General features: G+C 39.9%; 1 non-coding gene across 1 annotated transcript; it reads left to right on the forward strand.

Annotated features, from left to right (window-relative positions):
- Positions 1-15,096: 15,096 nt before the first annotated feature.
- TRNAC-GCA (transfer RNA cysteine (anticodon GCA)) lies at positions 15,097-15,169 on the forward strand. Its single transcript has one exon. It is a non-coding gene; the product is annotated as a tRNA-Cys (tRNA).
- Positions 15,170-23,764: the final 8,595 nt, after the last annotated feature.

The following is a 23,764-nucleotide window of genomic DNA, read 5'->3' on the forward strand; positions in this document are numbered from 1 at the left end:
TTTTTAAGGAATCTCCACACTGTTCTCCATAGCGGCTGTACTAGTTTGCATTCCCACCAACAGTGTAAGAGGGTTCCCTTTTCTCCACACCCTCTCCAGCATTTATTGCTTGTAGACGTTTGGATAGCAGCCATCCTGACTGGTGTGTAATAGTACCTCATTGTGGTTTTGATTTGCATTTCTCAGATAATGAGTGATATTGAGCATGTTTTCATGTGTTTGTTAGCCATCTGCATGTCTTCTTTGGAGAAAGAAGATCTTCTTTAGATCTTTGGCCCATTTTTTGATTGGGTCATTTATTTTTCTGGAATTGAGCTGCAGGAGTTGCTTGTATATTTTTGAGATTAATCCTTTGTCTGTTTCTTCATTTGCGATTATTTTCTCCCATTCTGAAGGTTGTCTTTTCACCTTGCTTATAGTTTCCTTCGTTGTGCAAAAGCTTTTAAGTTTAATTAGGTCCCATTTGTTTATTTTTGCTTTTATTTCCAATATTCTGGGAGGTGGGTCATAGAGGATCTTGCTGTGATTTATGTTGGAGAGTGTTTTGCCTATGTTCTCCTCTAGGAGTTTTGTAGTTTCTGGTCTTACATTTAGATCTTTAATCCATTTTGAGTTTATTTTTGTGTATGGTGTTAGAAAGTGTTCTAGTTTCATTCTTCTACAAGTGGTTGACCAGTTTTCCCAGCACCACTTGTTAAAGAGGTTGTCTTTTTTCCATTGTATATTCTTGCCTCCTTTGTCAAAGATAAGGTGTCCGTAGGTACGTGGATTTATCTCTGGGCTTTCTATTTTGTTCCATTGATCTATATTTCTGTCTTTGTGCCAGTACCATACTGTCTTGAGGACTGTAGCTTTGTAGTAGAGACTGAAGTCAGACAGGTTGATTCCTCCACTTCCCTTCTTCTTTCTCAAGATTGCTTTGGATATTTGAGGTTTTTTTTGTATTTCCATACAAATTGTGAAAATATTTGTTCTAGTTCTGTGAAAAATACCGTTGGTAGCTTGATAGGGATTGCATTGAATATACAGATTGCTTTGGGTAGCATACTCATTTTCACTATATTGATTCATCCAATCCATGAACATGGGCTATTTCTCCATCTATTTGCATCCTCTTTGATTTCTTTCATCAGTGTTTTATAGTTTTCCATATATAGGTCTTTTGTTTCTTTAGGTAGATTTATTCCAAAGTATTTTATTCTTTTCATTGCAATGGTGAATGGAATTGTTTCCTTAATTCCTCTTTCTGTTTTCTCATTGTTAGTATATAGGAATGCAAGGGATTTCTCTGTGTTAATTTTATATCCTGTAACTTTACTATATTCATTGATTTACTCTAGTAATTTTCTGGTAGAATCTTTAGGGTTTTCTATGTAGAGGATCATGTTATCTGAACACAAGGCTATTTACTTTTATGGAATGTTAAAACAGCCACAACTCAGTTCTTCTAGAGCAGAGCCAACTTTCTAAACCATATCTCCAAACACAACCTTGGCTATTTTCCTAGGAAGATTACATTCTTTTCAGAAATCCTTTTGTGAAGCTATGTAATCTCTTGCTCCTCAAAGAACAGTCTGAAGTTTTACAACATCACTTGCTACACAACAAACTCAAACTCTCAGGCATTTTAAATAAATAAATAAATAAATAACATATGATTGGTGTCATGGAAATGATGTCTAATCTGTGGCTGTCACCTCCTTCCTCTAACAATCTCCTCCCAGATTAAAAAAAGAAAGGCCATGAGTATTTGAATGTGAAATGGCACACGTTATTGACAGAGTAATCACAGAGTAATCACAAAGCAGACAGTCTCTGCTTTGGGGGGAGAGGTCATAGAACACTAGGTTATAGAACACTGGGCCCTTGGTGAGTCTGGAAATGGAGATATTTCAGGATTTTCCCTTTTTTATCTTCCTTAATGGTAACCCAAATCCAAGCTGGCTCCAAATCAGGCCAGCCCTTTCAGCACCTTACTGCTCTTAATAGCTGTATCTACATCACCAGGGAGCTTGTGATAATTGCAGAGTCTGCATTTTAACAGCATCCCCAGGGGATCTGTGCACACAGTTTCAGATGCCCTGTATATTAAAATTTGAGATTTGCTGCTCTAGTACACACTTCTCCAAGATACTTCTTTGTATACAAAGTAGAGCAGAAAATGCAAAGTTTTGAGGAACTTAAACTAAAAATATTAAGGGTCATAGAAAAAAATTTCCCCTGAACAAGAAAACATTTCATTAGTTTAGCCAGTATTTGGAAACTTTTATTACATGGTAGCAGGTTGCTAATTTTCCACTTCAACTTTAAAATAGCAATTTGGTAAGAAAATAAAATAGCAGTAGAAACTAAATCAATAATATAAAGGATGTTTTAAAATCACCAATAGGAATTAGTTCTAACCATAATGTAGATGAGTCATACCAAGAAATGATGGCCAGTGATCTCATATATAAAGGTCTCTGAAAGATAGCAACACAGAAGTAAAAAATAACCATTGTATTAGAGACCTAGTTCTTGAGGAGAATCTTCCTCCCTAAAAGAATTCTCCCTGGAGGATTCTTCAGTGTTTCATTCCTAGGGAAACTTAACAGCAACCAGTATTTGAACTTGGCCACCGCTCAAGGGCCCATCAAAATTATACTCTGTTGGGTTAAGATCTGAGTAGATGGGGGCAGAAAGAGGAAGGAATCCACTTGGGAGACTGGATGTTCTATTTCCAACAAAGCATGAGCTATATGTTGATTCAAAGTTTTCAGTAATACATACACTATAGTTAGAAAACCAGGTAATAGGAACAAAAGTAGTCACACCTCAATAAAGTAATATTGAACAGGCTAAATGTCTTCTAGACATTAAAAACTTAAATGCTAGGAATGTGTGCATCTGGTTGACCTCTAGCATATTTCCCAAAAAGGAATTCTGATGGTGCATTGGTAGATGACAAGAGAATCCAAATAGAATATGGGTCCTCTTAGCGGGCAAATATCAGACTGGAACCTACTCTTCTTTGTTCAAATTGAGTACTTTGGAAAGTTATATAACATGGGGCATTTGCAAACCAAAGAATATTCTTGCTGTAAAAATACAGAGAAAAATTATTAATATTATAAAATCAAGTAAAAATTTTAAAAGCATATCTGTTTTCAGAAACACAGAAGAAAGTAACTTCACAAAATTAAGGAAAAACCCAATAAAAACAGAACTGAGATACCAGGCTGATATAAAAAGGTAGAAAGCAAGGAAATGACATAAATATAAATAAATCTAGTGTTGCAATAGCTGACAACAGCCCATCTTGAAGATGGTACGCAGGAAAGGAAACAGATGAAGATGGTAACATAAAAACAGACAGCAATAGATTACAAAGTTCCAATCAGCTGGCTGTTGATATCATCCAGAAAAACAATACAAAAGGGAGCCTTCTGGCTAAAGGCTGAGTGAGGAGGTCAACAAAGCCTTTTCCCCCAACAGCATTAAACAATAATCTGTGAAACATTTGTGCTTAAAAAAAGAGCTGACCTTTAAGTAGGAACAGTGGGAGTCTGAAGCATTCTTGCCTGGAGCCCCTCCAGCTTAGTAGGCAGGGGGCAGGCTGTGCCCTGCTCCACTTGGAGTGATGGGAACACCCTTGTCCAGTAGCATTGGTGGTGGAAGTGATGAGGTCAGGACTGGCGAGAGTATGTTCCTAGCTCAGGCTTTGCTAGGACTTGGTGGGTGGGAGGGAGAAGGGATTAACTGCAAGTGAGGACAAAGGGACTTTAAGGGATGATGAAAATGTTCTGAAGCCAAAAATCACTGAACTCTTTACCACTAAGCATGTGTAAATTTTATATGAAATTGATACACTAATAAAAGTTTTAAAAAATCATATATAAAAAGGAAAACTTCTTATGGTGAAAAAAAAAAGCTTGAATTTATAACTCTAATGAGCTCACCATGCCCCTGGCAGAAATTATTGTTGCTCAGACTCCAACTTGTCTTGCCAACCATTTTATTCTCATGCCAAAAACTGTATAAGAACTATGACCTTATCCATGCAGGAAAAGAAAGCCACACAAACAGATTACTGCACAGGAAGAACAATCACACTAAACCCAAGCTTCCCCTGTGCAAAAGTAAACAATAAAAGGAAAAAATTTTTATAGAATTTTAATAGGACAAATTGACCTCTCAGAATTGTCTGCCAAACACAGCTGTAGCTCTTGTCAAGGTAAAAAGAAATTCTCATTTGAGGGTTCAATCCCTGGGTCAGGATGATCCCCTGGAGAAGGAAATGGCAACCCACTCCAGTATTCTTGCCTGGAGAATCCCATGGACAGAACAGCCTGGCAGGCTACAGTCCATGAAGTCACAAAGAGTTAGACACGAATGAAGCGATTTAGCAGCAGCAGCAGTGCTCATCTGATGAAGTTAGTTTACAGTTATAACTGATTCCTCTAAATAGCAGAGTATATGCATTTCAGAAGGAGTTTAATTTGTAAACAATATCCTCCTCCCCCAATACTTCATAGAAACCCATCTACCGCAAATCTCTGGAGCCTCAAGTTCAATAGCCAAACACATCTACTGCAAATCTCTGGAGCTTCAAGTTCAATAGCCTTCAGTGATAGTCAAATAACATGAAGGAAGAAGCCAGGTGTATTTCTATGGTGCCAGAGTCAGCGTTTGGGGGGTTCAGTACTGCTCTTGATAGTTCACTTCTGCATCAGGGAGTTGTGAAGGCTGTGGCAGGGGTTCCAAGAAGATTGACACTTTTCAAGAATGAGACACTGAATCCATGTTGCTGGGACTTTTAATTTTTCAAAAGAAATCAAACTACCTAGATTTCATATTAAAAAATCGTGTTTATTCATCAGAAAATAGTTTGTCCAGAATAAGTGGCTTTCATGTTGTTCCATGTTTTCAGAAGCCTTCCTTCAAATTAAATTCTCCATCGAACACAAAATATGAGCTAGAACTAGATTATCTTTCAAATACTTATGATTTTGCTTGTGCTCGCTAAGTTGTGTCCAACTCCGTGAACCCCATGGACTGTAGCCCACCAGGCTCCACTATCCATGGGCTTTCCCAGGCAAGGAGCAGGTTGCCATTTCCTTCTCCATGTATCTTCCCAACCCAGGGATTGAACTCCTACCTCCTGCAGGCAGTTCTTTACCACTGAGCCACCAGGAAAGCCCTCCGTGATTCTATGAGATCCTAAATAAGAGTTGGCTGAGTAATAAATGGTCTATTATCTAGCTTGTCAGCATATTTAACTTATGCCAATCTAACTCACTAGGTTAGCTCAATTTAATATGTATTAAGTGATTATTATAGACCAGATATTGTGCCTTCATGTACGCATGAGCACACCATTGACAGTCAAACATACTTATTTCAGGGCAGGGAAACCAGAACACATAGAGGATGTAGGAAATCCTTCTTGTAGAGGAGGAGGTGGAAGACATCAGTCAAGGAGACTTTTCCACTGTGCCTTCAAGGATGGGTTAAGTTTTTCCAAGCAGAAACGGGACAGGGAGTGTCCAACAGCCTGAAGAAACACAATACGTATGAAAGTGCACAGTACCTCCAGGGAAAATAAGACAGCTGCTACACAAGAGGAAACACCACCTAGAAATTAAGCATTAAGCTGTACACTGGTGAGTAACTGAGTTACACTAATCATTTTCTTACAGTGATTTGCAAGGAGGCAGAGAAAAAAGAGGTCTCAGAGTCTTGAGAATATAAATCCTAGCTTACGTTAATAAAGCATGTATTCAGTTGTACATTTTCAGTTAAAATCATAAGATCATCTGTTGAAATTTTAATAAGTCAAATCCTCTTAAACCTTAAAAATTTATAGCACAAATATCTACCGATTTTTTACACAAAATATAGGCTTGATTCTCATCAGCATTTTAGTCTTAACTTCTAAGATGAAAATCTATTAACTCATAAAGAAAACAATTTAAACCATCCCAAACTACTTTTCCAATCAATATTTGGGGCTGCTTCCTCGGTTTTGTAAAAATCCCTAACAACTGGAATGATTAGCTGAAATGCATATTGAAATCTTGTTCAAAAAAACAGGTGAGACAGAGCCCTATTTATATCTTTAACAAGGACTATAAAACTTACAGAAGAGATACTGAAACATTCCACATTTCTGGGGTTGAGTCATCCCATAATTTAATTTTCAGGTCAGACTTAAGCCTATAACTGCCATTCAGGGCTACTAAACCACTTGAAGGAATCCTGGGTTATGTTCACTATTAATAGATTACAGGTGACCTTTGAAGCAGGTTTCAACTGTATGGGCCCACTTACATGAGGATTTTTTTTTTCCAGTAAATATTTCACCTGTATTTTCATTTTACAGATCTTTAACTAACTGGTGGTGGGGGGAAGTCTGTGTTTGATTAGAGATCACAATATGTGGAATCAAAAGAACTAGGGTTTGAGTCCTGATTCTACAAACTATCCAGCTTCCTGCTCCATCCCCACACTCTCAGTCAACTGTATATTTGTAAAGTATGCCATATTTTAAAAATGTGTTTAATACAGTATTTATTTTCCCATTTAGCGCCCCTTTAAAGTTGAAAGAACCCTCTATTCTGTTTATATTCTTTCTGCCTATTGTTGTTGTTCAGTTACCCAGTTGTATCCAGTTCTTTGCGACCCCACCTATTAGGGCTCCCAATTTTTTTTTCCATTACTAAAAAGACAGTGTAACTGGATTCTCCATCTTTTAAATTTGTCTCACCACAAATTCTACAGTTGGTCTATTGACAGTGTCTCACATACTTTGATGTGCAATAAATAGTAGAAGATGCTTGTTAAGCATAATATTGAAAAGGATCTCATACAGCTTCAAAATATCCATAGTTTGATAAGATAAAAACAAGAAGGGAGAAAATAAGAATAAACAGGAAAAAAAGGCAGAAAAAACTGAGGACAAAGTTTTAGGTTAGTTTACAAAATATAAGGTCATAACATGCTATGTCTTATTAAGATGTTTAATTTCACTTACAGGGTCTAAGAACTACCATATACACAAAACAAATACTTAATACATTAAAAAACATGTTTAATTTCACAAATCTGAGTCTGGATTTCCTTACAGCAAAGTTGAAGAAGAAAGCATAATCATACTTCCATAAAGTAAACACAAACAAGTTAGTCAGAAGAATGACAAATATTCCTCAGTCTGAGTTTTTTGAGAAATTTATTTCACAACCCTTATAAAGAGGACAATTTGTAACATAGCTATAAAGAATATTTTGCCTTGAAAGTTTAATAATCCATGAAATTTGAAGAGGGCCAATAAAATGCTAAACAAGCAAAAAGCAAAGCATTCTTGAGAGTGATACTCCTTGGGGAGCCACACAGAGACTCACAAGTTGAATCCTCAAAGACATCGGTACAAAAATGCAAGACGACTGCTTTTTATAAGATCCCTCAAAACATGTCAAGTATTTGAGCAATCACCAGCAATTCAGTCAATCTCTTAGGGCCTCAGGTTCATCATTTTAAAAAAGGGGGGGAGCTGATAAGGAGATGGAATAACCTAGATAATCTCTAAGAGATGTCTTACTAGCTCTGAAAAAATGTTTGTAATTCTTGATTAAATTCTTACTGAGCTCCTACTATGTGTTCTATGTGCTGTTTCCTGGATAAAAAGAATTCTAAACACACATGCACACACACACACACACACACACACACACACACACAAAGACACACATGCCCTCTGAGTGAGTATTTTATCATTTTGCTATTCTGAAGAGTAGACTTGCTGTTGTTTGCCTGTTACTATAGCCAGAAAGAGTCCAGTATTTGCACACCCAATGATCCATGAAAGTCAACAGAGAGCAGACACCCTCTGTCCTTCTAAACTGTTTATCTCTGAACTTAGATAAAGCCTGGAAACTCTTCTTGAATATTCAAAACTCTTTGTTGACAGTTTCTGTCAGACAATTTTTCAAACCAATTTGTGTACAGGTGCACGTGCTAAACAAGGCACTTAAGAACCCATTGTTTTAAATGGACATTGTGTTCAAACTCCCAGGCATATTTTCCACTATTAAAAACCCTTAACTGAAGACATAACTAAAATGTGTTGGGCTTTTGAAAACTTGGGGCAATATTGTGCAGAAAAGGCACAGCCCCCAGTAACTGAATGAGAATAAATGAAGGGAGACTAGCAAAAAATTAATAATCTAAGAAGGAATTTTAAATGGTTATAGTAGAATCTCCAAGACATTTTATAATGTCATTATGCTCAGCACCTCCCAGATAACACAAATATGTATCTTTATATACATATCATATATATAGCATATATATATATTTATATATATGTATGTATGGGTGTGTATATTATAGGGCAACAAAATTTGCCACCTAAAATTTCTCTTTGACTTGCAGATGATTTTGAGTTGAAAATAATCAAGGCCTAAAAAACTCAGGAAGGAACTTTAACCTTCCACCTAACTGCCTGAAGAATTTAGAAAGAGGCTGTGATCTCTTACAGAACAGAGCTGTCACCAGAGACATCTGCAGTGAGTATGGGCTGGGTGTGGTGGGGGGACTCTTAGAGATCTGAGTCCACTCTGTGTCCCATTGTTTCTCATGGCCCAGCAAACATCTGCTTTTCCATCTTTATGGAATTTACCTTCCTCCCCTTTGAAGTCCCAAACCACTACCTTCAACATCCTGTTTTTTCTTTAGTTGAAGATGGTTTTTAAGGTGAGGGTTTTAGTCATTTTGGTGAGTTACTCAGTCTTTCTGGGCCTCTCCCATGTATACATGTTATTATAATTTTATGTGATTGTCTTCCTATTACTCTATCTAATGCCAATTTAATTCTTAGAGCAGCCAGAAGAACTTAGAAAGGTAGAGGAAAATTTCTTCATCCCCAACAATATACATAAACATGTGTGTCTTTCCCATAATGTTTTGGGAGGGAATACCTATAAGGCTTCCCTGATAGCTCAGTTGGTAAAGAATCTTCCTGCAATGCAGGAGACCCCGGTTCGATTCCTGGGTCGGGAAGACGTGCACATAGGGAGAACGCCATGTGAAGATGAAGACAGAGATCGGGGTGATGCTTTACAAGCCAAGGAACACCAAAGATTATCAACCAAACATCAGAACCAAGAAAAGAGGCCTGGAACGTATTCTGCCTGACAGCCTCAGAAGGAACCATCCCTGCTGACATCTTGATCTCAGACTTTCAGCCTCCAGAACCATAAGACAATAAATTTCTGTGGCTGAAGCCACTCAAGTTACAGACCTTTGCTAAAACAGCTCTAAGCAAATTAATGGTCTTCTGGGGTGGCACTAGTGGTGAAGAACCCCTGGGTTGGGAAGATCCCCTGGAGGAGGGCATGGCAACCCACTCCAGTCTTCTTGCCTGGAGAATCCCATGGACAGAGAAGCCTGGCTGGCTACAGTCCATGGGATCGCAAAGAGTCAGACACGACTGAAGCTACCCAGCACAGCACACACAGCACAAGCAAGTTAATACAATGTGGATGAGAGTGAAACTTCTCAAAGGATGCCTTTTTATGCCATGTTCATTTTTTAAACCGAGTTAATGTAGTGGCATGTTCACTATATTACATTTTTATATAACTCCACACAAAAGAAATACTATTTTATGGGGAGGGAGGCGGAAAGTGGGTAGAAAATCATTAGAATCCAATCCATGCAATTCCCTGCAGGGCAAAAACTGTTCTACAAGGGGGCCTGTGGTGATACTTTAAGAACACCCCCGAAGTGCTGGAAAAGTCACTTCAGGCCCTGGTCCATCATAGCCCGGGCAATATGGGGGCAGCGGTGCAGGGTTGAGAGAGCTGGGCTGGTGGTGAACCAGAGCCACCAGCCAGTGATTCTTCAGGACACAGCAGTCTGCAATCTGGACCTGCTTTCCTGGGGAGGTAGTTGGGGGGGTGGCGCTAAAAAACAATAATAAATAAACCTTCAAAGCCTTCCCTTCAACAATAACGCAGAAAAGGGCTACTCATGCCACAAAGGTTCCTAACCACCAACATGTGTCAGGAATTCAGGCAACGGAGAACATGCAACCACACAGAAATGGTACCAGCCCTCAGGCCACCCAGAGACTAGCCAGGAGGCTGGCCTTCATCAGGTGGTCACATGCAAAACTGAATTAGCAACCCTGATAAATGCTAAAGTATAAGACGCTGGGTGATTATATTAGGAGAGTCAGGGTTCTGAACCCAATTACTGTGTGTTTGGGAGAGTTCCCAAACCACCAAGCAATTCCCCAACACCAACTGAGTGACCTAAAATTCAACTCAGTCCTGACACTATCTGGAGCAGTGTCATATCCCACAGGCTAAGGGCTCAGTCCCATAAGATTGTCCCTGACATCAGATGATAACTGCAAGGCCAGGGGCTACCTTTGCTTCTGATTAGCTGGCTATAAATCAGAGGTTCCCATGAACCCCTCGTTGGGCTCAGTTAAGTTTCTAGAGTAGCTCACAGAACTCAGGAAACCATTTTACTCACTAGATTACCAGTTTATTACAAAGGACATCAAAGGATACAAATCAACAACCAGATGAAGCGATACACAGGACGAAGTCTTGAACAAAGGAGCTCTGTCCTCGGGCAGTTTGAGGCCCAACAGGTGGTATTTGGAAGAGATCCAGTTCCCCAACCTGGAAACTCTCTGAAAAAACCTTTGGGATTTTTATGGAGGCTTCATTACAAGGGCATGATTGGTTAAATCACTGGCCATTGGTGTCTGGCTCAGAGTCCCGCCCTTCTTTCCTCTCCAGAGGTCACGGGTTGGAAGTTCCAAGTTGTACGGTTAGTTTCTCTGCACCCAGCCCCTATCTGTACATGTCTCCAAAAGTCATTCATTAACGTAAACCAGTTGTGATGGAAAAGTTATGACTAATAAGATACCTGTTCCACCTTTATGGCTCTGAAGCATTTTCAGGAACTGAAGACAAGAGACCAAATATGATAACAAAATATATTCCCATTGCTCTTATCGCTCAGGACATTCCAAGGATTTGGGGAGCTGTGAGCCAGGAACATGGACAAAGACAAAAATATATAATAAACATATTTTGCCCATCTGAATGACCAAATATACATTTCTTACAACTCACAATATCACAAGGTGACATTGGAAAGTTAGAGAAGCCTTCCCTAGGAAGAGATACTTACATTGAGAGGAGGGGTGGAGAGAGATTTATACTGAGTGGAGGAGGAGGGAATTCACATGTCAAAAGGGGAGGGTCCACTGAAAGAGGCTCTGAGGCCAGAAGGCTTGGCACGGAGAAAATAATAAAGGCTGGGGTGACTAGCATTTAGACAGTGATGAGGAGTGACCCAGGACAAGGCTGTAAGATAGGTCAGGTCACACTGCGTGTGCTTTGCAGGGCACGATGAAGGCTGAACTCAATGGGATTAAGCAAGGATCAGATTTGAATTTAAAAAAATGTCACTCTGCCTACCTCACAGTGGTTATATAAATCATTTTTAACAACCGCTCCTCCTCTACAGGGCAAAATTATTTTCTATAGTAATTATTATTTTCTGGACTTGTTGAGCTTTAGGTCTGTGCTGTGTGCTGTGCTTACTCACTCCGACGTTCCAACTCTCTGCTGCCTCAGGGACTATATCCTGCCAGGCTTCTCTGTCCATGGGATCCTCCAGGCAAGGATACTGGAGTGGGTTGCCGTTTCCCCCTCCAGGGGCTCTCCCTGACCCAGGGTTCGAACCTGCATCTCTTAAGTCTCCTGCATAACCTGCGTCTCTTATGTCTCCTGCATTGGCAGGCGGGTTCTTTACCACTAGCGACACCTGGGAAGCCCCGATAGCTTTAAAAATGTATTTTCCATTATAAAGACATTATTGAAATGTAGTAAATCACTTTGTGTATGAACAAAAAAGTACATGCATCAATGTTTTGCTGTTTTAAATGTTAAAAGTATGATGTCTCCATGAGGTCACATAGAATAATAGAACTGAAGTAACTCAAGTTCTGTTTCCTTATCTTTATAATCCCTATGTTATTGTTTAGTTTGGATCTACTGGTTAAATGCTTGCATGCGTAGCCACATAAGGACTAGAGACATAAACTAGAAATAATCCACAGTTTCTGATCCTGATTCGTCATGAACTCAACTTTCAAATCAATGCAGATTGGTCTGAAGTGTCCACTGTGTTCAGGAGACTACTATGTAACTAGGACATGTCTTGAGTAATTTCCATGTATCAATAGAATGGAATGTTTATTAGAGGATAAGTATTAAAATGGCTAACTAAAGCTTATATAATCATTATTAAAATTATTAAAATTCAGCAGCTACCACAGCAATTGAACTTACATCTTAAAAAGATTTTTTTCAGGGATTAGTATTTCACTGCCAAAATTATTTAGAATTTCCTGTGCATGGTGATAATAAACAACAGACTGACTTTTAATACATAATTATTGTTTTTCAATCCTTTACAGTCAGATCATCCAGCAACTGACTGCACCTGGGCAGATCTTCCCTTTCCCCCGGTGCTCGGGACACTACTGGTGTGAAAGATGCATTGAAGGAGAGCCAGTGGTGTGGAGGAGGCCACTAGGAAAAAAGCCCATGGAGAGAAAATAGAGATTTAACTGGGATGGTGAATTTGAGAGAGATGTAGGTGTTAGATGCTAGGGCTTGGTGACAATGCGGATATGCAGGTGGGGCAGGAAGAAGGGCATTCTAGACCCTAGCATTTCAGAGGGGATACCCAGTGGGATGGCTATTTCACTGGTATGTAGAGGGGGACTGAAGCCGTAAGAATGGATGCAATTGCCTGGGGAGAGGCATTTGTTCTCAATCATTTGTTCTCAATCATGATGACTTTAATATTTAAAAGAGGATCCATTGCCAAATATTATTTCCAGTTTGCAACTGGAAAACCAAAGTGGTTCCATCACTTTTCCAAAGCAAGTTAGAAGACCTAGGGTTAATTTTTGGCTCATTATGTGCACCCAGTAACTCAGCCAAATTGCATTTTAGGACCATCCTTTGGAGATGCTGAAAAGAAACATAAGGCTTGTCACTCTGCCACACCAGGGAACAACTGCCTACAGATGTCACAGTCTCTGGGACAGCTGGAATTTAGACTTAAAGAGCAGGTGGTATGAAGGCAGCAAGGCAGACTTCTTTTCTCTAGAAACAGATTTTTAAAAAAATTAAGCATGGTTTCAAGAAGTCCAGGAAGGCTGCCAGAAGATATAGAAGAAAACCAGGAAAGCATGGTATTACTATAACCAAGACAAGACAGAAGCCACCTGTACTGTGTCAATGGCTCCCTCCTGAGGCAGGTGTATTTTCTCCCCAGTTAGACCAGGATCTCCTTGAGAACAGGACTGGATTTTCTAACATCCCCAGTGCCTAAACACAGGGTCTCACACGTGGTAGGTGCCCAATAATTGCAAAATGATGGGAAATCAGATGGACTAGAAGGAACAGTAGGCTAGGAATCAATTACCTGGACTTAAATCCAGCTCTAGGAAAAACCAAACGTGTAGCCTCAATAAAATAATTTAACTCATCTGAGATTGTCCCAAAAGTTGTCTTTTAGCTCTAAAATTCTACAGAAAGGATAGATAGTTCCAGGATAAGTAGCATTTTGCTCTCCATTCATCCGAATGAATCACAGATTCAAAATTCAGAACTTGAAGGGGCCTTACACACCATCTCTCTGCTTTACTCCCCTCATTCTATGGAAGCTCAGGCTGAAAATGAGCCTTTATTTCAGAGAAGATGTCAGGATTTGAATCTACATCTTCTCCCTCCCAGGCCACTATTCATCTTATAAGTTCACCATCGTTCTTCATGTATAGAACTAAAATGAAACTGTTTTTTATAGGACTTCCCTCCCCCCAATAGTTTCCCTTTAAAGTGTCATATTTTGTGCAGGGAGCTCAAACTGGTGCTCCGTGACAACCTAGAGGGGTGGCAGGGATATTCAAGAGGGAGGGGACATATATACCCCTATGGCTGATTCATTTTGATATGTGGCAGAAATCATCACAATACTGTAAAGCAATTATCCTCCAATTAAAAATAAAATTTTTAAAGTGTCATTATGGTTCATTCCTGGGAATTTCACATTCATGTTATAACAAACTAAAAATGATCAGTGAAGGCCACTTGATTCTCTGAATATGTATGTACATACATACACAACGGAAACTGTAACTGAAGCATCACTCAGAAACTCTGCTTATTTACTTCCTGTCAATCTTCCCAATCCCTTGTGCAGCATTAAAAGTGTCAGCTGTGACAAAGAGATAAGAAAACTTTAGCACTGTTAACAAGACTAAACCTTGCTAGCTACATACACTCCTTCCACTGAAGTTAGTGATGATGTACTCAGAACAAAATAAAACAGGCCATTGGAGAATGGAATGGACCAGTTTTCTACTCTGGCCTAATCAAAAGACTCTGTGCTGCTTAATCTTGCCACACAACACACACACAACCAGCTTCAGAAAACTTGTTTTGCAGTATAAAATACAGTGGAAATGAAAAGCAAATTTTATCAGTTATAACTCAACTGCTGTAAATTCAGTCAGTTTTCTATCCTACAGTGAAATATTGGGCTTCCCTGGTGGCTCAGATGGTAAAGAATCTGCCTGCAAAGTGGGAGACCTGGGCTTGATCCCTGGGTTGGGAAGATGCCCCTGGAGAAGGGAAAGGTGACCCACCCCAGTATTCCTGCCTGGAGAATTCCATGGACAGATGAGCCTGGCAGGCTATAGTCCATGGAGTTGCAAAGAGTTGGACATGACTGAGTGACTTTCACTCACTCCCTCACTCACTCACTCACAGTGAGATATTATTATGAACATCATCCCTTCCCCTGACATATCCTAGACAACCCCTTACCACCTCCCATTCCCCCTTTCTCTACGTCAGACCTACTGCTCTCCCCATGACATTTATTAAATGATCTTGACCCCAATAAAGACATTTCCTGTTTGACCATGTTATTGCTTATGAGAAACTTATTGTTCCCTGTGCATTCAAGGGAACCCACTATTTACTTTTACTTTTTATTTACTTTTTACTTTTTTAGTCTTCCCTGGTGGCTCAGAGGTTAAAGCATCTGCCTGCAATGCAGGAGACCCAGGTTCGATCCCTGAGTCGGGAAGATCCCTGGAGAAGGAAATGGCAACCCACTCCAGTATTCTTTTTTTTTTTTTTTTTTTTTTTTTAAATATTATTTTATTAGTTGGAGGCCAATCACTTTACAACATTTCAGTGGGTTTTGTCATACATTGACATGAATCAGCCATAGAGTTACACGTATTCCCCATCCCGATCCCCCCTCCCACCTCCCTCCCCACCCGACTCCTCAGGGTCCTCCCAGTGCACCAGGCCCGAGCACCTGACTCATGTATCCCACCTGGGCTGGTGGTCCGTTTCACCATAGATAGTATACATGCTGTTCTTTCAAAACATCCCACCCTCACGTTCTCCCCCAGAGTTCAAAAGTCTGTTCTGTACTTCTGTGTCTCTTTTTCTGTTTTGCATATAGGGTTATCGCCACCATCTATCTAAATTCCGTATATATGTGTTAGTATACTGTAATGTTCTTTATCTTTCTGGCTTACTTCACTCTGTATAATGGGCTCCAGTTTCATCCATCTCATTAGAACTGATTCAAATGAATTCTTTTTAACGGCTGAGTACTATTCCATGGTGTATATGTACAACAGCTTCCTTATCCATTCATCTGTTGATGGGCATCTGGGTTGCTTCCATGTCCTGGCTATTATAAACAGTGCTGCGATGAACATTGGGGTGCACGTGTCTCTTTCAGATCTGGATTCCTCAGTGTGTATGCCTAGAAGTGGTATTGCTGGGTCATATGGCAGTTCTATTTCCAGTTTTTTAAGAAATCTCCACACTGTTTTCCATAGTGGCTGTACTAGTTTGCATTCCCACCAACAGTGTAAGAGGGTTCCCTTTTCTCCACACCCTCTCCAGCATTTATTGCTTGTAGACTTTTGGATAGCAGCCATCCTGACTGGCGTGTAATGGTACCTCATTGTGGTTTTGATTTGCATTTCTCTGATGATGAGTGATGTTGAGCATCTTTTCATGTGTTTGTTAGCCATCTGTATGTCTTCTTTGGAGAAATGTCTGTTTAGTTCTTTGGCCCATTTTTTGATTGGGTCGTTTATTTTTCTGGAATTGAGCTTCAGGAGTTGCTTGTATATTTTTGAGATTAATCCTTTGTCTGTTTCCTCATTTGTTATTATTTTCTCCCAATCTGAGGGCTGTCTTTTCACCTTACTTACAGTTTCCTTTGTTGTGCAAAAGCTTTTAATTTTCATTAGGTCCCATTTGTTTATTTTTGCTTTTATTTCCAATATTCTGGGAGGTGGGTCATAGAAGATCTTGCTGTGATTTATGTCGGAGAGTGTTTTGCCTATGTTCTCCTCTAGGAGTTTTATAGTTTCTGGTCTTACATTTAGATCTTTAATCCATTTTGAGTTTATTTTTGTGTATGGTGTTAGAAAGTGTTCTAGTTTCATTCTTTTACAAGTGGTTGACCAGTTTTCCCAGCACCACTTGTTAAAGAGATTGTCTTTTTTCCATTGTATATCCTTGCCTCCTTTGTCAAAGATGAGGTGTCCATAGGTTCGTGGATTTATCTCTGGGCTTTCTATTCTGTTCCATTGATCTATATTTCTGTCTTTGTGCCAGTACCATACTGTCTTGATGACTGTGGCTTTGTAGTAGAGTCTGAAGTCAGGCAGGTTGATTCCTCCAGTTCCATTCTTCTTTCTCAAGATTACTTTGGCTATTTGAGGTTTTTTGTATTTCCATACAAATTGTGAAATTATTTGTTCTAGTTCTGTGAAAAATACCGTTGGTAGCTTGATAGGGATTGCATTGAATCTATAGATTGCTTTGGGTAGAATAGCCATTTTGACAATATTGATTCTTCCAATCCATGAACACGGTATGTTTCTCCATCTGTTTGTGTCCTCTTTGATTTCTTTCATCAGTGTTTTATAGTTTTCTATGTACAGGTCTTTTGTTTCTTTAGGTAGATATACTCCTAAGTATTTTATTCTTTTTGTTGCAATGGTGAATGGTATTGTTTCCTTAATTTCTCTTTCTGTTTTTTCATTGTTAGTGTATAGGAATGCAAGGGATTTCTGTGTGTTAATTTTATATCCTGCAACTTTACTATATTCATTGATTAGCTCTAGTAATTTTCTGGAAGAGTCTTTAGGGTTTTCTATGTAGAGGATCATGTCATCTGCAAACAGCGAGAGTTTCACTTCTTCTTTTCCTATCTGGATTCCTTTTATGTCTTTTTCTGCTCTGATTGCTGTGGCCAAAACTTCCAACACTATGTTGAATAGTAGTGGTGAGAGTGGGCATCCTTGTCTTGTTCCTGATTTCAGAGGAAATGCTTTCAATTTTTCACCATTGAGGGTGATGCTTGCTGTGGGTTTGTCATATATAGCTTTTATTATGTTGAGGTATGTTCCTTCTATTCCTGCTTTCTGGAGAGTTTTAATCATAAATGAGTGTTGAATTTTGTCAAAGGCTTTCTCTGCATCTATTGAGATAATCATATGGTTTTTATCTTTCAATTTGTTAATGTGGTGTATTACGTTGATTGATTTGTGGATATTAAAGAATCCTTGCATTCCTGGTATAAAGCCCACTTGGTCATGGTGTATGATTTTTTTAATATGTTGTTGGATTCTGTTTGCTAGAATTTTGTTAAGGATTTTTGCATCTATGTTCATCAGTGATATTGGCCTGTACTTTTCTTTTTTTGTGGCATCTTTGTCTGGTTTTGGAATTAGGGTGATGGTGGCCTCATAGAATGAGTTTGGAAGTTTACCTTCTTCTGCAATTTTCTGGAAGAGTTTGAGTAAGATAGGTGTTAGCTCTTCTCTAAATTTTTGGTAGAATTCAGCTGTGAAGCCATCTGGTCCTGGGCTTTTGTTTGCTGGAAGATTTCTGATTACAGTTTCGATTTCCTTGCTTGTGATGACTCTGTTAAGATCTTCTATTTCTTCCTGGTTCAGTTTTGGAAAGTTATACTTTTCTAAGAATTTGTCCATTTCATCCAAGTTGTCCATTTTATTGGCATAGAGCTGCTGGTAGTAGTCTCTTATGATCCTTTGTATTTCAGTGTTGTCTGTTGTGATCTCACCCTTTTCATTTCTTATTTTGTTAATTTGGTTCTTCTCTCTTTGTTTCTTAATGAGTCTTGCTAATGGTTTGTCAATTTTGTTTATTTTTTCAAAAAACCAGCTTTTAGCTTTGTTGATTTTTGCTATGGTCTCTTTAGTTTCTTTCGCATTTATTTCTGCCCTAATTTTTAAGATTTCTTTCCTTCTGCTAACCCTGGGGTTCTTCATTTCTTCCTTCTCTAATTGCTTTAGGTGTAGAGTTAGGTTATTTATTTGGCTTTTTTCTTGTTTCTTGATGTGTGCCTGTAATGCTATGAACCTTCCCCTTAGCACTGCTTTTACAGTGTCCCATAGGTTTTGGGTTGTTGTGTTTTCATTTTCATTTATTTCTATACATACTTTGATTTCTTTTTTGATTTCTTCTATGATTTGTTGGTTATTCAGAAGCGTGTTATTTAGCCTCCATATGTTAGAATTTTTAACAATTTTTTTCCTGTAATTGAGATCTAATCTTACTGCACTGTGGTCAGAAAAGATGACTGGAATGATTTCAATTTTTTTGAATTTTCCAAGACCAGATTTATGGCCCAGGATGTGATCTATTCTGGAGAAGGTTCCGTGTGCACTTGAGAAAAAGGTGAAGTTGATTGTTTTGGGGTGAAATGTCCTATAGATATCAATTAGGTCTAGCTGGTCCATTGTATCATTTAAGGTTTGTGTTTCCTTGTTGATTTTCTGTTTAGTTGATCTATCCATGGTTGTGAGTGGGGTATTAAAGTCTCCCACTATTATTGTGTTACTATTAATTTCCTCTTTCATACTCGTTAGTGTTTGCCGTACATATTGCGGTGCTCCTATGTTGGGTGCATATATATTTATAATTGTTATATCTTCTTCTTGGATTGATCCTTTGATCATTATGTAGTGTCCTTCTTTGTCTCTTTTCACATCCTTTATTTGGAAGTCTATTTTATCTGATATGAGTATTGCGACTCCTGCTTTCTTTTGGTCTCCGTTTGCGTGAAATATTTTTTTCCAGCCCTTCACTTTCAGTCTGTATGTGTCCCTTGTTTTGAGGTGGGTCTCTTGTAGACAGCATATATAGGGGTCTTGTTTTTGTATCCATTCAGCCAATCTTTGTCTTTTGGTTGGGGCATTCAACCCATTTACATTTAAGGTAATTATTGATAGGTGTGGTCCCGTTGTCATTTACTTTGTTGTTTTGGGTTCACGTTTATACAACCTTTCTGCATTTCCTGTCTAGAGAAGATCCTTTAGCATTTGTTGAAGAGCTGGTTTGGTGGTGCTGAATTCTCTCAGCTTTTGCTTGTCTGTAAAGCTTTTGAATTCTCCTTCATATCTGAATGAGATCCTTGCTGGGTACAGTAATCTAGGTTGTAGGTTATTCTCTTTCATTACTTTCAGTATGTCCTGCCATTCCCTTCTGGCCTGGAGGGTTTCTATTGATAGATCAGCTGTTATCCTTATAGGAATCCCTTTGTGTGTTATTTGTTGTTTCTCCCTTGCTGCTTTTAGTATTTGTTCTTTGTGTTTGATCTTTGTTAATTTGATTAATATGTGTCTTGGGGTGTTTCGCCTTGGGTTTATCCTGTTTGGGACTCTCTGGGTTTCTTGGACTTGGGTGGCTATTTCCTTCCCCATTTTAGGGAAGTTCTCAGCTATTATCTCCTCGAGTATTTTCTCATGGCCTTTCTTTTTGTCTTCTTCTTCTGGGACTCCTATGATTCGAATGTTGGGGCGTTTCACATTGTCCCAGAGGTCCCTGAGGTTGTCCTCATTTCTTTTGATCCTTTTTTCTTTTTTCCTCTCTGCTTCATTTATTTCCACCATTTTATCTTCTACCTCACTTATCCTATCTTCTGTCTCCGTTATTCTACTCTTGGTTCCCTCCAGAGTGTTTTTGATCTCATTCATTGCATTATTCATTTTTAATTGACTCTTTTTTATTTCTTCTAGATCTTTATTAAACATTTCTTGCATCTTTTCAATCTTTGTCTCCAGGCTATTTATCTGTACCTCCATTTTGCTTTCAAGATTTTGGATCATTTTTATTATCATTATTCTAAATTCTTTTTCAGGTAGATTCCCTATCTCCTCCTCTTTTGTTTGACTTGGTGGGCTTTTTTCATGTTCCTTTACCTGTTGGGTATTTCTCTGCCTTTTCATCTTGTTTAGATTGCTGTGTCTGGAGTGGGCTTTCTGTATTCTGCAGGTCTGTGGTTCCTTTTATTGTGGAGGTTTCACCCAGTGGGTGGGGTTAGACGATTGGCTTGTCTGATTAGCGAAGCTTGCGTCAGTGTTCTGGTGTGCGGATCTTGATTTCTTCTCTTTGGATAGCAATGGAGTGCCCAGTAATGAGTTTTGAGATGGGTCTATGTGTTAGGTGTGACCTTGGGCTGTCTGTATGTTGACGTTCAGGGCAATGTTCCTGCGTTGCTGGAGAATTTGCGTGGTATGTCGTGCTCTAAAACTTATTGGCTCTTGGGTGGTGGTTGGTTTTGGTGCAGGTATGGAGGCTTTTGTACGGTCACTTATTACTTAAAGTTCCATGTAGTCAGGAGTTTTCTGGTGTTCTCAGGTTTTGGGCTTAAGTCTCCTGCTTCTGGATTTCAGTTTTATTCTTCCTGTAGTCTCAGGACTTCTCCAACTATACAGCACTGATAATAAAACTTCTATGTTAATGGTGGAAAGTTTCTCCCCCGTTAGGGATACCCAGAGAGGTTCACCGAGTTACATGGAGAAGAGGAGAGGGAGGAGGGAGATAGAGATGGGCAGGAGGAGAAAGAGGGGGACTCAAGAGGAGAGAGACAGATCTACGAAGTTGTCTGATCCCAGAGTGTTCTCCGTAGCCCAGACACCCACAAAGATTCACAGAATTGGATTGGGAAGAGAAGGGGAAAGGAGGAAATAGAGGTGTTCTGAGGTAGAAAACAGAGTCAAGATTGGGAGAGAATAATCAACACATTCGTGAATAAAAATGGGAGCTGAATATTGGATTCTTAAATGTTCACAATTTATATCATATACTGAAAAACAAAAATTAAAAATCTAGAGTAGAGGTTAGACTCTTAAAAATACTATATTAAAAACAAAAACCAAAACACACAAAAGAAATTTTAGAAATATATATGAAGTTTGGTATAAAAATAGGGCTTCTCTTTTTTTTTTTTTTTTTTTCCCTTTCTTCTGTAAGGTTATAGTGGATTGAAAATGAAAATTAAGGCGTAGTAAAAGGAGTGCTAGAGGGCTTTAAAAGAAATAAGAGAAAAAGAAAAAGAAAATAGAAGAGAAGAAGAAAAAAGAACAGAAAAAAAAAGAAGAAAAAGAAAAAAAAGAAAAAAGAAAGAGAAAAAAAAATTGTTTTGCCTAATTAAAAAAAATCGTAAAAATCTATGAAAGTTAAGGAGTAATGGGGGAGTAATAAGGAATTTTTCAAGGAAAATAAAAGAGAACCAAGAAAAAAGAAAAAAAAATTTTTTTTTTCCTTACTTAAAAAAAAAAAAAAAAAAAAGAAAAGAAAAGAAAAAGAAAAAATATATCTAGGAATTTCTCTGGAGCTGTTGCGGTCAGTGTGGGTTCGGCTCAGCTTCAGATAGCTCCTCGTTCCAGCTTACACTTCTCGATATCTACAGGCCCTTCGGTGTAGTCAGTCGGTGGTTTCTTCAGGGATTTTAATCTGTTGCACCGGTCCCTTCTGAAGCGGTTCCCTTTATTTGGGTTCTGTTGCCGGTCTCTCTTCCGCGCCTAATTTCCGCCCTGACACGGGGCGGAGGTGGATTCTTATTCAGGTAGCTAGTTCCGTCGCGCTGCGGGGAGGGGCTGTGCGGGGAGGGGCCGTGCGGGGAGGGGCCGGCGCTCCCGGGAGAGGCTTGCGCTCTTTTCTCGGTCTGCGCTGCTCAGGCTCCAGGCTCTTCTGTCTGAAGCGCGCGCCACGCTGCACGCGGCTCCAGCCCTCGGGCGATTCACAAAAGCGCGGCACACAAAGCTGGGCCCGTGCTCCGTCCCCACGCCGCCCGAGCGGCCCAGGCAGCCAGGCGCTTGACGGGCGCTCTCTCCCCGGGTGCGGCGCGTCTTCTGCCCCGCGCGGTCCCAGTCTCAGTCCCCGCCGGCGCCAGTCGGGCGTGCGCGCCCTCTGCCCTCTGCGTCCCCAGCCCCAGTTCCCGCCCGCGCCGGTCAGGCGCCCGCGCCCTCCGTTTCGCCGCGACCCTCCCGGCGGACTTCGGTCGCCCAGAATCTCGGTCCCTTTGTTCTGCGAACGGCCGGCAGTGTGTTCGGGCCAGTTAGTTTTCTCTCTCTCTTTGCTCTCCCACAGTTCAAGCTGGCAACTCACAAAAGCTCCCTCCGATTGTCCTCAGGGCGCTCAGGCCCGGACCCTGCCCCAAGTAATGCCGCCCGCCCCTCTCCGTTCCGCCCCCACTTGCTGGTGGCGGATGCGGGAGTCTGGGGTACTTTTCTGCTGGGAGTTGCTTTTAGGCTCGTAATCTGTGGGTTTTATTTATTCTATCCCTCCCAGTCAGATTCAAATTCGAGATTCCAACACTTCCCCCAGGCCCGCCAGTGCGAGGGTTTCCCGGTGTCTGGGAACGTCCTCTATTAAGTCCCTTCCCGGGACGGATCTCCGTCCTTAGCTCTTTTGTTTCGCTTTTTATCTTTTATATTTTGTCCTACCTCCTTTCGAAGACAATGGGCTGCTTTTCTGGGCGCCTGATGACCTCAGCTAGCGATCAGAAGTTGTTTTGTGAAGTTTGCTCTGCGTTCAGTTATTCTTTTGATGAATTTCTAGGAGAGAAAGTGGTCTCTCCGTCCTACTCCTCCGCCATCTTGGCTCCTCCTCCTTATTCTTTTGATGAATTTCTAGGAGAGAAAGTGGTCTCTCCGTCCTACTCCTCCGCCATCTTGGCTCCTCCTCCCCCCCACTCCAGTATTCTTGCCTGGAGAATCCCATGGAGGGAGGAGCCTGGTAGGCTACAGTCCATGGGGTCACAAAGAGTCAAACACGAATGAACACTTTCACTATTTACTTTAAAATTTCCAAGGCACTGTGAAATTGTCCCCATCTCTATGTTGTCAAAATCTCAGAGGAGGTCTGTACCCACTGCAAGTTACCGGGGCCCCTTTTGCTTCATTTCTTCATCATGGGGATCCTGAGCTGCCTTCCATACTTCCCCTGGCATGACAGAGGCCTTTCTCCCCCAACCCAGCAAAATCAGTCTGGATTTTCCACAAATAAACTAAAAGGTTAAGAATATAAAAAGAGAATGAGCGAGAGACAGATGCAGAGAGAGAGAAACCCAGAGATTCAAAAGGATTAATAGACATATCAACCAACTGCAAGGTGTGTCTCTTATTTGGATACTGATTTAAAAAAAAACTTCAAAGTGTGACATGGGATAATTAGAAGTATGAATATTGGTAGGGTGTGTGATGATATTAATGGCTTACTATTAATTTTAATTTATTAAAATTAACAATTTTTATTAATTATTAATAGCTATTAATACTTGATTTGTGGGGTATGATAATGGGATTGCAAGTATTTTTTTATGTCTGCTCAATAAT

This window comes from Muntiacus reevesi, chromosome 10, assembly GCF_963930625.1.
Source record: "Muntiacus reevesi chromosome 10, mMunRee1.1, whole genome shotgun sequence".
NCBI lineage: Eukaryota > Metazoa > Chordata > Mammalia > Artiodactyla > Cervidae > Muntiacus > Muntiacus reevesi.